Below are 14,345 nucleotides of genomic sequence, written 5' to 3' on the forward strand. Positions count from 1 at the left end.
GATTTAATTGTTTGTGAAGGCTTTTCAAAAGCTTTGTAGATTTGCTTTCCCCCATTGCAGTGGCACTCCCTTTTAATTGTCTCCAACTCTTTAAACTTGCCTCGCATGCAATCCGCCTGGTTCACCATCAGCGTCCCCACGGACCTGGCTGCATGTACACCTGGTGTTGTAATTGTAATGCAAACAAGCTCACCAGGGGATTGAATGCTGTTTGCACTTCACCTTACAGGTGGGGCTTGCATCAGACCTCGACTGTTTTGATCTGAAAGAGACCTGACAATGAACCTGACCTCCTGCAGCCTGGATATTAATAGGGTCTGGTTCTGTAGGCGGGAGTGGAGTTTCAGGCAAGAACACCAGAGGTCTCGGTTCCCACTGACTTGTGTTGATAGATTCACCATCCGGAAGTCAGCCTGATGCACTCCAGGGCAAGCCATGGGAGTAGGTAGGTTCCACCCACGATTCCAAAATTGTGTGTGTGTGTGTGTGTGTGTATGCATATAGAGTGGAAACCAATCCTGAAGCCAGAAAGAGTTTTTGATGAATCTAAGAAATCAGGGCACTGATTCTGCAGGAAAGGAGTCAGATCCTCAGGGATATGATGCTGGCTCTATTCTTCCTGGTACGGTCTGATCCTCGACCCTGGGGAACATTATCAAGGAGACGCCACTGGGGAAACTATTGTTTCTTCTGACCCACCAGATGTTCTGCAAAGATGCTTAACTTATCCCTGAAGCTGAAACTCAGCTCACTTCACCTGTCAAAATTCCAAAACATGGAAAACCTCAAAAGGAAGTTAAATTAAAGGCTTTTAGATGCTTTAAAATAAATAAGTTGCCAAACCACCTATTGGTTGACTGCCTCACCCTTGTCCCATCTCAATTAAATCCCATGGATCTGTTTAAATACTAGTAGTGACATTGCCCACTGGCCTTGTCAACATTCCTTGCTCAATGAATGATTGATGATATTTTTGTATATTCCCCTGGATAACAGCATTAAGTAGTAGGATTTTCAGACTGATTAACATTTGTTATTGTCAGTCTGACAAGTTATGACGTGAACACTCCATCTGTGCTTGTAATTATCTTCATTTTAGCCAAAATGGTAGTTAGTCCTCGAAGAAAAACCAAAATTTAGCATCTGTGGAGACAAAGCAGAGATAGCATTTTGTGTCCAGCAACCCTTCTGCAGAGCTAAGAAGGGTCAAAAGACTCAAAACGTTAACTCTTAGTTCTCTCCACAGATGTAGCCAGGCCTGCTGACTTTCTTCAGCAGCTTCTGTTTTTGTTTCAGATTTCCAGCATACACAGTTCTTTGTTTTATTATAGTTAGTTGTTACACAGGAGGGGTTACATGAACTTTAAAAACTTATAGAATGTATGAAGAAGGAAAAGATGTTGGACACAAGTATCACATTCTGTCTTAATCCAGATGTCACACCTGATACTCTTGGTGTCCACTCAAAAGCCTGTCTGAAGCAGGGTTTGAACCCTGCACCTTCTGGATGAGAGTGCTGCCACTAAGCCAAAAACTCACTCCATTTAAGTGGTAATATCATGATCTTGACTACTGTTTTGACCTACATAAAGACAAAGAGAACAGAGATGTAGAGATGTGGAAAAGGTTCAGAGAGGAAAATCCAGAGCTTAGAACCTAGGCAGCTGAAGGCATGGCTGCCAAAAATGGAACGATTAAGATTGGGCATGTAAAAAAGACTCTCATTGGAAGAATGCAGAAACCTCAGAGGATTGCAAATCCTGAAGAGATTACAGAGAGAGCTAGGAGCGATGCCATGGATGGGAACTTTTAATGGTAAAGATGTTCCCGACAAGCAGCCCTCGTCCACTTAGCCGAACTCGTCCTCACCCTCAACAACTTCTCTTTCAATTCCTCCCACTTCTGACAGACAAAGGGAGTGGCCATGGGTACCCACAAGGGCCCAAGCTATGCCTGCCTCTTTGTAGGTTACGTGGAACAATCCCTCTTCCGTGGTTACACTGGACCTAAACACCATCTCTTCCTCCGTTGCATTGATGACTGTATTGGCACCGCCTTGTGCTCCCACGAGGAGCTCGAACAGTTGATCCACTTCACCAACGCTTCCAACCCAACCTTAAGTTCACCTGGAGCATCTCCAACACATCCCTCACCTTCCTGGACCTCTGTTTCCATCTCTGGCAACTACCTGGAAACTGATATTCATTTCAAGCCCACCGACTCCCACAGCTACCTAGAATACACCTCCTCCCACCCACCTTCCTGCAAAAATGCCATTCTCTATTCTCAATTCCTTCACCTCTGCCGCATCTGCTCCCAGGATGAGGCATTCCACTCCCGAACCTCTCAGATGTCCTCGTTTTTCAACGACAGCAACTTCCCCCCTTAGTGGTCGAGAATGCCCTCAACCATGTCTCCCGTACATCCCGCAACTCATCCCTCACACCACTTCCTCACAATAACAACCAAAACAGAAACGCCCTCATCTTCATGTACTACCCCACCAACCTCCGGATCAAACGAATCATCCTCCGACACATCCGCCGTCTTCAATCTGCCCCACCAACAAAGACATTTTTCCCTCCCCACGCTTATCTGCTTTCTGGAGGAACCACTCTCTCCAGGATTGCCTTGTCCACACTCCCCTCCAGCCCCACCACATCTGGCACTTTTCCCTGCAACCGCAGGAAGTGCTACACCTGCCCTGACACCTCCCCCCTCACCCCCATCTCAAGCCTCAAGAAGACTTTCCACATCAAGCAGATGTTTACCTACACATCTGCCAATGTGGTATACTGTATCCTTTGTTCCCGTTGTGGCCTCCTCTACATCGGGGAAACCGAGCAGAGGCTTGGGGACCACTTTACGGAACACCTACGCTCGTTTCGCACTAAACAAATGCACCTCCCAGTTGCAAACCATTTCACCTCCCCCTCCCACCCCTTGGACAACATGTCCATCCTGGGTCTTCTGCAGTACCACAACGATGCCGCCCAAAAGGTTGCAGGAACAGTTCCTCATATTCTGCTTGGGAACCCTGCAACCCAATGGTAATAATGCGGACTTCACAAGGATCAAAATCTCCCCTTCTCCAATCGCATCTCAAAACCAGCCAAGCTTGTCCCCACCTCCATAACTGGTCCTTCCTCCCACCTATCCCCTCCTCCCACCTCAAGCCCCACCCCATCTCCTACCTACTAGCCTCATCCTGCCCCTTTGACCTGTCCATCCTCCCTGGACTTATCTATCCCCTCCCTAACTCCCCACCTACACTCACCTTTATTGGCTCCATCCACGCCTCTTTGACCTGTCTGTCTCCTCTCCACCTATTTTCTCCTCTATCCACCTTCTATCCACCTCCTCCTTTCTTCCTTTTTATTTCAGAACCCCCTTCCCCTTCCCCATTTCTGAAGGCCCGAAACATCAGCTTTCCTGCTCCTGTAATGCTGCTTGGCCTGCTGTGTTCATCCAGCTCCACACCTTGTTACCTAAGCACCCAATGTAGCTCAGTTTGCAAAGGACTGACAGATAAGAATTGGTGCGAGTTAGGAAATGAGAAGCAGAATTTGGATAAGCACAAGTTTGTACAGGGGAGAAGTTAGGAGTCCAACGAAAAGAGTGTTGACATAGTTAAGTCTGGATATAACAGATAAATGAGCAGCAGGTGATCTGATGTACAGCAGAGACTGATGATACAAGAAGCAAGCAACTTAGAGGCAAGAGATAATGGGAACTGCACATGCTGGAGAATCCAAGATTACAAAGTGTGGAGCTGGATGAACACAGCAGGCCAAGCAGCATCTAAGGAGCGCAAAAGCTGACGTTTCGGGCCTAGACCCTTCATTAGAAAAGGGCTTTTCTGATGAAGGGCCTAGGCCCGAAACGTCATCTTTTGTGCTCCTAAAATGCTGCTTGGCCTGCTGTGTTCATCCAGCTCCGCACTCTGTTGTCTCTTATTACAGAGGCAAGAGTTCTATTATGCTTTCACTCTCAATAAACATATGTTCTTGAAGATCTCCATCCAGTATTGTGGATTTAATTTAACAGATTTCAATATTTGAAGCAGGCAAACTCATGTTCCATTTATTAAAGAACCTGAGACAGAACTGATGCCATATAGTCATAGTGTAATTAATGCAGGTTCAGTTCCAGTTGGAGTAAAATGGAAATTCTTACCTGAACGAAGTTGTTACAAAATGCAATGATCTCATTCTAGCCACAAACCTTCCCAAAGTCTGCAGAAGGTTCACAGAGACCAGCAATGGTAAAAACAATGAGCCTGAATTAATGCCGTTGCTAGTAACAGCCTTCTGTAACAGCCTTCTTAATCAATCCAAAGAAAAAAATCTAAAACCAAATAAAGTTTTTCAAACTTCTGATAAACCAACACTGGGTCACTTATGTTATACAGTTGGCTATAACAATAATCCCAGGTTATTAAATGGCTTTAGGCAATGAGCCTGGCACATTAAATAGCAGCCAATGTTGAATTCTAACACTATCTACAAGTTAATATTTGCAACATTTTAAATAAATTATTTTATTAGCAGTTTTGTAACTTTACCCTCTATACTCACAGTAACATTCCTCTTTTCAAATGATGTGCTTATGGTTTTATAATCTAACCTGGTGAAAGCAATGTTTGTTTTTCAGCTGAGCAGTGTTTCCTGGTTTACTTTTACTTTTATCCACACATGGGCTACATTTTTAAGTGCACATTTTTCGCATGCAAAGCAAAAATATATGCCAGTGAAAATGGTCACGAGCTGGGACACGTCTGTTTAAATATAATCAAACAGGAAGATAACAGCTGTAGTTCTGCTATTAATGCCTTCAGGAAAAAAATTCTTTCAATCAAGTTAAATGCAAAAAAAAGCTAATTATCCAGGTGCACCGAACAAGATTTATAGGCCCATGCCAATCTGTATTACAAAATTTAATGGCAGATCCATGCATTACAGAAGGATTTGGTGCAATTGAATGAGTGTTTGAAAATAAATCCTATCCTATTTCAGGCACCAAGGGCAGTGTTTTCCCTCCAGGGCTTCAAACCATGTTTTCTTACCAAACCAGCTCCTCACAGGCTGTCAAATTAAGGATGGCCAGCAGGAAGGCTCTGAAATTGGTCAACCAATCAAAGACTTCTATTTAAAGAGCAACTGGCTACAGAATGAATAAGGAGGGAAGTCAGGAAGGTGGCTTAAACTAAAAAAGATATTGCAGTCAGGCCACCACAATGCCAAGAGAATAATGGTGAAAGGAAGGGAAGGAGGCTCTCCACAGGCAGCTACTTCAGAACTCAGGGAGGGCTCCTTGCAACTTGCCTGGAGATAACGGTACTCCCCACACCCACTGCCCCGGGCCCTTATATTCCAACAACCACTAGCAGCTCATGGACATGATCAGTAAAATTGAACCATTCTTTCAGCTTTCTCTGCCACCTTCCTCCCTTCCTGTGCTTCCTAAGCCAGTCCTATCTCTGGCCAATGAGTGATGAGGCCAATCTCCGGCCTCATCACTAACATCATTTTCTTCTCTAGACACCTTCAATGATTCGCCACTTCCCAAATCAACACCTACCGTAATTGAACTGGGCCCTCTTTGAATCACTTTAACCAAGTTTCTCCTCCACTATAGTACCGAACATCCCTCATTGTGACCGTGGCTTACTTTTCTTTCTCAGCCTCCTTGACCTTTCTACAATTTTCAACAGTGTTGACCGCAATATCCTCCTCCAAGACCTTTCCTCTGTTTTCTGTTTAATCAGACTTCCTTCATTTGACTGAATTCTTACCGATCCATCAAAGCTACAATACCTCAATTTATTCTGGGCCTCACACTGCTCCTCAGTTACACAATGCACACATTGGCTTTGAATCTAGCAATGCTTTGATCTTAAAGTTTTAACCTGATTTTCAAATGTTTATGTTGTTAGCTATCTCTTCAACCTCTACCAGCTTTACAACACATCAGGATCACTGCACTCCTCTGAATCTGGTCTTTTGCATACTCCTATGTTGACCTCTTCTCTGTCAGTGGCTGCATTTTATACCCTAATCTCACCAATGACTTACGTAAACTTCTCTATCTCTTTCCTCATTCATAGCACTACTTAAAATTTATCTTTCTGACAAAAAATTTGATCATCTATACTGGAGGTAATAGGAACTGCAGGTGCTGGAGAATCCGAGATAACAAGGTGTAGAGCTGGATGTACACAGCAGGCCAAGCTGTATCATAGGAGCGGGAAGGCTGATGTTTTGGGCCTAGACGGGTCTATGATGCATGCTTGGCCTGCTGGGTTCATCCAGCTCTACACCTTGTTATCTCTGATCATCTGTACTAACTGTCTGTATTGGTATCAGTATCAAGTTTTGCTCTGATGAAGAATCATCTAGCCTCAAAACAGTCGCTTGCTTTCTCTCCATGGATGCTGCCAGACTCGCTGTGATCGCCAGCATTTTTTGTTTTCAGTACAGACTCCAGATCTGCAGTAATTTGCTCCTACTTTCCTTGACTCGAACAAGGAGTATGGCACTGATTTGAAATGCATCAAGAAAAGTATTAATGATAGCCATCAATCCATTTAACAAGTTAAATTCCAGCCATATCGCAACCTGCATATATGTCAGAATTTAATCATGGCTCTGATAATCTCTGCATTCAAATAAATCAGGTAAATCCTTTAGTGACAGTAAGTGTACACCCTACATCATGGATATGCACAGATGAAGGGGGTCAGTCAATTCATTTATCTATGGAAACATCCAACATCTCTCATCATTGTGCCTAGCTGTCTCTTGAGTGACTTTGACCTTTTTTCTCTCTACTGCACTACCAGAAAACTATTCTGAGTAATAACACTATCTTTTAGGAAAAATATACTTTTTGATAACGGTCCTGAACTTGTCCTTTGTTAGTTTGTACCCACATTTCCTTTGTCCTACCATCACAGTTTGATTTGAAACAACGCTTGGCTTTAATCTTTTTTATTCAGCACAGTTTCTTCATAACTTTTAACTCCAGCTTTGAGGGACTTCACATATGTGAAGCCAGGGCTTTTGTCCTTAGAGCGAAGAATGTTATGAGGATTTGTGATAGACTTGCTCAAAATTATGAATAGTTCTGAAAGAGTGAATATAGGTAAATTATTTCCAGTGGCAAAAAAGAAAATCAATAACCAGAGGACAAAGGTTTAAGATGAATGACAAAAAAGATTAACAGACGATAATGATCTGGAATACATAGGCTGAAAAGTTGTTGGAAGCAGATTCAATAATGACATTTAATGATGACATTCAAAAAACAATTAAATATGTTTCTCAGAGGAAAAATACAGGGCTACCAGTAATAGGAAGGGAGTGGGATTAATTGGATACACAACCAATGAGCTGACACAGGCAAAAGAGGCCAAATGACCTCTTCTGTGCTGTATCGTTCAATTGTTGTACAATTCTAAGACCTCTCTCCAATACCTTTCAATATTGGAGTGCAACTTTTTTTCTATTCCTCATACACAATAATTTTATACCATAACAGCTTCTTATCCAGGTTATAGATATTTCTCTTGCATCTCGGCTGCCAGAATTGAATGCAACATTAAAGGTGCAGCCAGATCAAAGCATTATACAATGTCAAGATCACAACCTCACACATTTTTTCTACTGATTTGCCAATATAGCTCAGCTTACCGCATTTTTTATTGATTCACGTGTTTCAATGATTGATTGATTGAGTTAGAAAGACTCCTACAACTTATTCAGCCTTTTCACTGTCTGAATGGATAACATCTTTGAAGCAAGTCTGTCACTTATTCTTCGGTCAAAAGTTGATATTATACCTTTCGAGAATTTTTACTTTGTGGAATATTAAGCCTAATGAATTTTCTCAGTATCCAGCTGATCAAAATAAAATTGTTATGCAATGAGATTTATACTAACAACCAGGGTAGCTATTGAATATTGGCCTTACTGCACATGTAATATAATCAGTTCTTATTTGATTGACTGGGTTCTTGCATTAGTTGTTGTAGTCTATTGCTTTGATAGGGATGACTGTTTTGGTTTGATTTTGTCCAGGTGGTGTTTGTGTAAGTTTGTTTTGAAGATTAATTTGTTTTTGTAAGTTGTCCGCTAGTTTTTTTTCCCTTGTTTTGTTGATGTTCCATAATGCTGAAGGGCAATCGGGGCAAGAAAATTGCTGTGGTTACAGCTGTGTGCTTGCTAATGGTGAGAGTGAGCAGAGAGCTGTTTCCCTTTCTCTTTAATTTGTCAGTGCCTTCCAAGAAAATTGAGCTGATTTTTTTCCATGGGGAGTTAGCTCTCCATCGCAGGTTTACAGGTGGGAGGGTCTGTACAATTTCCTGACACCCTCAAGCCAGCCTCCAATCTACCCATACTATTATGTGAGACAGACAAGGCTTAGAGCCAATGATTGGCCACTCAAGGGCTACTTCCTACTTGGTCTCAATTATGAGGCTGAGTTCAGGGCAGGGGCAAATCTCAGGAGGTCAATCTGCCTGAGCCTCAGGCAGAAAAGTGGCCTTTGCACCTCTCAAGGATTTTCCTTTCCACATCAGGTGCCTTCTCATACCTCCAAGGTCTGTCTTGCAAGAATACCCCTTCTAGTAAGACTCCTACACCCTTCCCCCAGTTCTTCTTATGCTGTGGGACATAGAGAGGGAAAGCAGAGTGACAGACTTGTAATGAGACTGACACACCTACATGAACTCAGTCTTGGCCACTGCTGTCCCTGGCATTGTCACTCACAGTTTAAAGTTCTTCCTGGCATCCACACTGCAATCCTTAACCAAAACCTTACATCTGTATGATTAGCTAATATCAGCAGTATTCCTTTGCCTATCTTATTTAAACTATTCATAATCTCCACCCAAATTTCTTTTCTCCAAGAGAACAAGCTGAACTTTTTCTAATATCGCAGCGAACATTTCTCATCCCTGGAACTATTTTAATAAATCTCCCCTTTAACATCTCAAACACACATCCTCTCTGAATGGTTGGGACAAGATGGACAGGAGAGAATGTTCACTCCTGTGTGTGAGTCTAGGATCGAGGAAAACAGTCTTAAAATTAAGGGTCACCCTTTGAGGACAAAAATTAGGGATCTTTTTCTTCTATGAGACTTGTGGAACTTTGAAATTCTGCATCAGAAAATGGTATCCGCAGCGTCACTGAATATTTTTAAAGCAAAATTAGATAGATTCTAGTTAGGCAAGAGTATCAAATATCATCAGGGATAGATGGAATTTGGAACACAAACAGACCAACCATGATGCTATCTAATGATAGAACAGGCTTGAGGGGCTGAATGTCTACTTTTACGCCTAATTTATATGCTCATATGTCTATAAATGTGATGACCAGATGTGGATATTATACATAGTTTTGACATAACTGGACCTATATGAAGATCCTGCATAACTTCTCTGCTTTTGTTCCTCCTGCATCTGTTTATGAAACGAAGGATTCCACATGCTTCACTATTAACTCCCTTAATATCTTCTGCTGACTTCACAAATGTCTATCAGTCCCTCTCTAGTTTTCAGAAATATTCCATTAATTCAGTATTGACTTTCCCTATCCCTTCCACCCAAAATGCATGTCCTCACACTTCTCTGTATTAAATTTCATCTGTCTCCTGCATGCCCATTGTTCTAACCTGACCTATATCCTGTCATGATCAAATAATATAACCCTTGTGACATTCCTCCAAGTTTGGTGTCATCAGCAAATTTTGAAACTTTACTTTGCATTTCAAGATGCAATTAACTAATTTGTGTATTTTAAAGATATATATCAGGAAAAAAAACTTTTCAACAACTAAGGTGATATCCAGTCAGTAGTAAGATCTTTTGCAGTATTCTACAACCCCTGTACAGCTACTGACCCTGTGAAGAGTTCATTTACATAAATTTGCCAGCTGAATATGTGATTCGTGCTTGTAAGACAAAATCAATCCAACCTGTCATTCATACACTTTGGCTACATTATTGATTGGATCCACTGCAGCAAGTCACTGGAATTATTTTAGCAAGAAACCTGTTCTCTCAATGTCAACCTGCAAGAATGCCAAGAGTAACAATATTGAGTAAATAGAAAGTCGCAATCCATTTCAGCTTAGACAAAAATCAGTGTTACTTCACCGTTACTGGAATGGTATTCAAGAAGGCTCTCCCTAGCCCCACTAAGGAAGGATCATGACTATGAAGACAACAGCAGTTAGGATTTATAACAATGTAGACAAGGACAAGTAGTGATGGATAATTAATGCATGCTTTTCTGCAAAGCTACAATCCCCCATGAACTCTGCTTTCCTCACACTCTGACTTTTTGTATATACCCACTTCCATGATTCCACCCTTGGTGGCCATGCTTTCAGTCTTTGAGACCTTATTCTCTGCAATGCTTTCTGCAAACATGCCCACTTCTCTGTCCTTGTTTAATATGTTTCTTCAAGTCCACCTTAGACATCCATCAAAATTTGGTCATCTATTCTAATGTTTCCTTTGTTGGGTCAATTCTAATTATTGTCGGATTTCCACTCATGTAAAACACTTTGGTATGCTGACAATGCTGAAGGCACTGTGTCAATACAGGCTGTGGTTGCCGCACCCACCTTCCCTGAACAAATAGGTAGAACGTCATTGAACTGAACTTCCAGCACCTCTTTAAACCAAATGTATCATTCTAAAAAGACAATGGAAAAAATGTCTTAGTTTTATTCTCATTCTTTTACTGTTTGATCAATATGAAAAATTATCCAGACTCAATAAATAAAATGCAAGAGACCAGTAAGAATTCTGTAACTTTCAGAGGAGCATTCCACATTCATACTACTCTTTTGGTCAGAATAACTTTGCTATTAGGTTTATTAGTGGCTGAATGTATGTATGTCTTTATGTCTTGGGTTGCTCCATAAGCGAAAGTCTTATCTCAATCTCCAACCTATCAAACTCTTTATCATCTTAAGGACCTTTATCAGATCACCTTTCCGCCTTCTGTTATCTGAAGAAGAGAGCACTAGTCTGTTTGCTTCTCTCACTAAGTAAATTATCTTTGCTCTGTTACCATCTTTATGAACCTTTTTACAAATTTATCAATATCTCTATATCCTTTCTCCAATACAGAGACAGGAACTGAGCAGTGTTCCATATTTGGTGTCATGTGATTTCTGACATAAAGCATAGCAGTCCATGATATATGTTTCTTTTTGCAGTCAAATCTGGCTAAAAACAACTATTTACATGTTCTCAAATTTCCACATTTTAGCAGCATTAATGTCAAGCAAGATGCCCGACGGCGCGCAAATAAAACATTACTTTCCTAATGTAGTTAATGTCCAACTTGACCCGATATGAAGCAAGTTAGTCATGATAATTTTGCATATATACTGCGTGTCATTACCACAAAAGGGTGTTCAGTGTTCATAGTGCGAGAGGTAGGGGATATGAATTCCTCTCAAAGTGATATCAACCTCCTTTCGGGCAAGTTGTCTCTAGCATTCTCGGGTCGTGCAAGGAATGAGGAAGAAGTGAGAAATAAATGGTGTGGAAAGACAATCTGAGAGAAAAGACAACCACGTTTCGTTTCTCAGGTCAGGTTTTAAACCCACGTGGCCAGGTAGCTGAACATTGACCTGAAATGGAAAGCAAATTGCTTACAGTGAAAAAATGGTAGAATCCTCCAGGCAATACTTTACTGTAAAACCTTGTTAAATTTTCTACAGAAATTGACCTAGAATAGAATTTGACCAGTTGAGATGCTGCTTTTGTCATCCATCAGCTTGGCCAGTGGGGATAACACCTACAAGAATGAGTGTCTGAGGCTGCAGAACCCATGGAAACTCTGTTTCACTACTGCCCGTCCTACAATGCGTGGTATATGTATAGCTTATTTATAACGCAAGCTAAGCATGATTGCGAGGTCAGCCCACACATGGGTAATATGAAAACCACTATATCACAAACCCAGATCACAGCTTTGCTTTCTACTGTTAAAGGTCCGTTCAAAGGTAAGATACTCGTGTGAGGTAAAACCTTTTTTATGATTTATCAAAGTTTACATTGGGAGATATATCCGACAAGTTCTGTGTAATGCAATAGTTCCAATTCCATGCTTTAAGGGTGAACGTTGAAAACAATGAGATCACTAGATTTATTGGTCATGTTTGCCAATAACCAATATACAGAAAATCAGGGCAAGTCTACGCCACCAAATATTAAGCAAAGCTTCCTGGAGAGTGTGCTTTTCTAAAAAAAAACTTCTGCCGTGTTGTTAATAATGCATATGCCCTTGGATTTCAAAATGTCACATTTGCTTTAAACCACAAATTTTAAATTCGGGGTGCCCATGCTACAACACGTCATTTTCTGCAGAGGAAGGTTCACCGGACCCAAAACGTTAATTCTGTTTTTTTACCTTCACAGATGCTACCATTGAGCTTTTCCAGCAACTTTATTTTTGTTCCTGATTTACAGCATCCGCAGTTCTTTCGGTTTTTATTTTCTGCAGAGGGATGTTCCTTCTACATACTGGGATCTTGTAAATGAAGGTGCAAGGGACGGTTCCTAAATTACAAAATAGACGTGCGAAACTGTTAACGGCACGGCTGTTTTGTTTTTTGTTATTACGCTTTGAAGCTCTGAACCAGTGCGCTCACCTAAAAGTGATTTTATATTGTTGCCTTGATTTAAAAGTAAACGTGTTTTTAGTTCAGGTTTTATTGGTTCACCCGTTTTGATTTGATACACTAAAGATGTAAATTGAATTGTTTGATACTAAATTGTATAATTATTTTTAAAATAAAGCGGCAGCTTTCAAAATGGATAATAATTTCACTAAAACCTGTACTAGCAACAGGGTACTAAATATGGGGAGCTAGCTGGCTGTTTAAGTAAATCGAAACCTTTAAATTGAACAAACTGGGATAGTTGCCAGATAACTGTGGGAAAAAAAACAGACGTTCAGTTTAAAACTACTGTATTAAGTTATAATGGGCTCAAATGGAGACCAATGCGTTTATTTTGTCGACGATCAGACATATTTGCTGCAATTTACTGTTAAGTACTTGCAGTGCTGAGCCGCGAGTTTAAAAATACAGTATAAGCACACTTGGAATGCAGTTTCGGTAAAAGTCGGAGGGCGTGTTTGCAAAATATCTGTCTCCGTGGATTTTGAACCCAGTTGGACTCACTTGGTGCAATTACAGCATGTAACAAGAGCACAGCTCGCGGAGAAAAGCCAAACTGTGGCTGTCACGGAAAAGTATACTGGAAGCGAGGTTTTCGAAGGGGGGAACGCATACTTGCAGCAGCTTACAAAACATGCGTTTTGTAACGGTGCCGACTCAGGTTTTGGATTGCAGTACTAAATGCATTCGGAAGCGGGGACGCTGAGAACGCAGCAGTTGATGGAATTCATATATTCCACACAGGGGAGACACACAGAGAGAGAGAGACAGACAGATAAGGTGTGCGAATGCACTGAGCTCTGTGCGGCCAGACCCAGGGACACAGTGATTGACAACTTGACAGCTCGCGAGCGAGGCGGGCTACCGCGCACGCGCAAAGCGGCGATCTCTTTAAATGCCGGTTATGGAGCGTCGTAATTCCCGGAGCCGGATATCTGTAATGTCATGGGTGCGATCGTCCTCCCTCCCTTCCCCCTCCGCCGAAATTCAAGTCTGATCGAGGTGCGTGGCAGGGAGTTTCGTCTTCGTCGTCGGCGTATGGGGGGAGGGGGAAGGCTTTTGAAAGGAACGGATCGCGAGCCAGCCTCCGCGCCTGCCCGCGCCGCCACTCTTAGGCAAAGGTGCGCGGAGAAGGTGGTGGGGAGCAGGCAGTGCGCAGGCGCATGGCGGCCGTCGCCGCTGCTGGTCAATGGAGAGTTCAGTATTTGGCAGCGACCCCATTCACCCCACCCCTCCCCCTTCCCCCGGCTCCGGCTGGGACCGGTCACGTCGGCCCGGCCTAAACCGCGCGCCCCGGGGGGGGGGGGAAGATCGGGGAAAGATCATTCTGGAACGAAAGTGTTAAACAGCACCACTACCCCCCCCCTCACAGGCCTCTGCATACGTTCAACCTTTCCCTCCCACCCTTTTTTTCTCTCGAACGGTGCAAACACTTCCAGTTTATTATGAATCATTATTTATTATTATTCCGGTGAGAAGGATCCAAGGGGGAAGGCGAGTGCTTGAGGAAGAGTCTGTGCGGCTTTTGCCGGCCCGGTGAGTGAGTGACAGGCTGAGCCCCCCCCCCCCCCCTCTCTATCTCTCTCTTCCCCCCTGCCATCCCCTCTTCCCCCACATCCCCCTCCCGCACAGCGTGA

The 14,345-nt window shown here is 42.4% G+C and overlaps 1 protein-coding gene across 4 annotated transcripts in view; it reads left to right on the top strand.

Annotated features, from left to right (window-relative positions):
* The first annotated feature begins 260 nt into the window (after positions 1 to 260).
* The window catches only part of LOC125466453 (zinc finger protein 652-like), a 66,738-nt gene continuing 52,653 nt past the window's right edge, over positions 261 to 14,345 (top strand). The window contains exon 1 of one of the 4 annotated variants that reach the window (XM_048560977.2): positions 261 to 445. The gene's annotated coding sequence lies outside the window, so the exon portion shown is untranslated. Of the gene's footprint in view, positions 446 to 11,889; positions 12,031 to 13,200; positions 13,711 to 13,989; positions 14,245 to 14,345 lie in introns of those variants that run through there. The other 3 variants (XM_048560976.1, XM_048560974.2, XM_048560975.2) reach the window with 3 other exon arrangements.

Source organism: Stegostoma tigrinum, chromosome 31 (assembly GCF_030684315.1).
Source record: "Stegostoma tigrinum isolate sSteTig4 chromosome 31, sSteTig4.hap1, whole genome shotgun sequence".
Lineage (NCBI taxonomy): Eukaryota > Metazoa > Chordata > Chondrichthyes > Orectolobiformes > Stegostomatidae > Stegostoma > Stegostoma tigrinum.